Here is a 2,939-nt window from a genome sequence, read left to right as displayed (position 1 = left end):
TACATGACAGAGTTGGTGAAACTTCCCTTCTCAGAGATCTTGAGGCTCCTCAGAAATGTATTCTTCATTTTGGACGGAACATTCAGGATAAATAGGATCTGTTCGAGTTCCTGGTTCTCTCGTCACAAGTGTTTCTTAGGCTTCACTGGCACAAGAAACGGGTTTTGATAGTCCACGGTAAATCCTGACAAATGCAAAGCACGGTATCTATGAAATCTAACCACTCAGAAGAGAACAACAGATAAAAGGCTAGGCCGAAATGACCCTGCAGGATCGGTAAGGTTGGTCCAGCAACAGGGGTAGAGGGTAAGTGCCCATACTCGGCTACAAGAGCTAGAGAAGACCCCTTCCGGAGAGACCACCAGGAGAGGAGAGCAGTAGGTGCTGATGATGAAGAATATTTTAATCAGCAGAGGAGGTCAAAATGACAAAGTTCCAGGATCAGAGTAAACATATGGGATTAAAAAATAAAAAGTAAAAAAAAAAATTTTTTTTGAAAGGACTTTTGTTTAAAAGGACTTTAAACAAAAGTCCTTTTTAAGAGACAGTTGGCTGTTTAAACCAAAAGTACAACTCACTGAGAGAATCGCCGCATTATTTATTGGGGTAGAAAGGACCTGGAATGTAGAAAGACCCATTCTGCAGAGGAAAAAATAGAATCACTAACAGGCCTCATGCCTTGCACAGCCAGTGGCTAGAATCCCTACCTCATGAGACCCTGTGCTAGAAGGCCGCTAGAACCATCTCAACTATGTTAGTCTTTCTTGGAAGCCAACAGGTGTTTGCCCCGTTAAGAGCACGGCAACAATCAGTCACATTATGTTATAATGATTGTCGGTATCTTTAAAAGCCTTGTCAAGTTCCTTTTTGAGTAACCCTCACCCCTCCCTTAGAGAAATTAATCTGTAGTTCAACCCTTTGAAATACCTCATTGTTGTTCCACATTTACCATAGCAAAAAAAAAAAAAAAAAAAAGCTTTTTTATTAACAAACTGTTCAGAAGGAGGCGACACTGTAAACAATGAGAGTTTTTGCTGCCCGGACAATTATGTTGCAGAAACAGCAGAAAGCACTCAGGTCAGACTGAGCCAAGGGCTAGAGGGGTTTTTAAAATTACAAAAACCGAACCAAATCAAACCAAAACAAAAATCAAAACCAAAGTCCAAGATTTCAAGTTTGCTAATAAAGATATGACGTTTCCTAAGATATGAGAGGGACTTGATCAATATATTTATATATTTATATTTGAAGAAGAAGGAACTATTTGATGCAGCCAAATCACGTTGATTAAAAATTACGAGATATGGGGGATCCAGGGTGGCTCAGTGGTTTAGGCCTCTACCTTCGGCTCAGGTCATGATTTCAGGGACCTGGGATGGAGCCCCACATTGGGCTCTCTGCTCAGCGGGGAGCCTGCTCCCCCACCCCTCTCTCTGCCTGCCTCTCTACCTACTTTTGACCTGTCAAATGGGTAAATAAGATCTTAAAAAAAGAATTACTAGGAGTGAAATACACGGAGCCTATGGGAAGGAAAATGATTTCACCTAATCTGACTAGGAAGTGGTTGAAGCCTGAATTAAAGTGCTATAAAAAGAGTAAAGACCTGGGAAATATATGGGTAAAAAATCCCTAGAAATACAGCAATAATAACTCGCTGCTCTGTATTGATCCAGATCCGGTGGTAGGCAAAATAGAGCTGGTTTTAGACAGAGGATGATCTCCGTTAGTCTTCATGATCTGGCATTTCCTGCAAGCCAGGCATGGGGCTCTGCATTAGAGCTGCAAATGCTGGGGGGCCCTCACTGTCCCATTTCTCTTCTCAGGGGAACAACGGGCATGTTCATGATGCAGTGTGACAGGTTTTACCACAGGGAAATAAAAGACTGCCAAGGATAGGTTGGACCTGGGAAAAGCCAGTTAGTAACAGATTTTGAGGGGAGGTGATAGACAAGGGCAAAGTGAAGAATGAGGATGAGTGTGTCAAGTTTCAAAGTGCCAGGAGGCAGAACAGTGCATTCGGGAATCTACAGCAAGTTCATGACAACCGACAGCTGATCTGGCAGCATCACCTGGGGATGGAGCCTGAGCCCCTGGGGTTAACACTGGGGGTGAGATGGTTTGTATATTATGCCGAGGAGGTGACGTACTACACTTGGGGGCACAGGGAGCTACCGGAGGATTTCAAATAACAGAATCGTAACCATAATAGAGTATTTAATTGCATCCTAGCTTTCATCAAGGGTAAGATGCACTATAGTTTATGTTCGACTAAGAAAGAGAAATGATGTCAGTTAAACTAGGATATGTCATGAAGTGCAAGAGTTATTAGAATGGGGGTGGGACAAATTTTAGAACAAGTAAACTGTGGTACTAGAATAATTAAGAAAGTTCGAACACTTGGATCAACTATAAAAGTGATTATTGCTTACCATTGCCCCAAACTATATTAAGTCTTAGAACAAGAGACGATTTCATCTTGAAGCCCCACATCTGTTAGACCCAAGGTACAGAGTGCAGTAGCCAACGACCAGCAGGCCCCAAGTGCCATGTGCAGACTCTAAGAGCAACTGCCTTTGAGAGAGGAAACGGTTGAGAGTGGGCTTTCTGAGGTAGAGAATTACTAGCTGGGAAAGTAGGAAAATTGACACAGAATCAGAATTGATGCCCCTACATGACAGAGTTGGTGAAACTTCCCTTCTCAGAGATCTTGAGGCTCCTCAGAAATGTATTTTTCATTTTGGACAGAACATTCAGGATAAATATAATCTGGTCGAGTTCCTGGTTCTCTCATCAGGAGTGTTTCCTGGCTTCACTGGCAAAAGAAAGGGTTTTGATAGTCCACGGTAAATCCTGACAAATGCAAAGCACGGTATCTATGAAATCTAACCACTCAGAAGAGAACAACAGATAAAAGGCTAGGCCGAAATGACCCTGCAGGA

Source organism: Mustela nivalis (genome assembly GCF_964662115.1).
Source record: "Mustela nivalis genome assembly, contig: HAP1_SCAFFOLD_558, whole genome shotgun sequence".
Taxonomy (NCBI): Eukaryota; Metazoa; Chordata; class Mammalia; order Carnivora; family Mustelidae; genus Mustela; species Mustela nivalis.
This window is presented reverse-complemented; position numbering follows the sequence as displayed.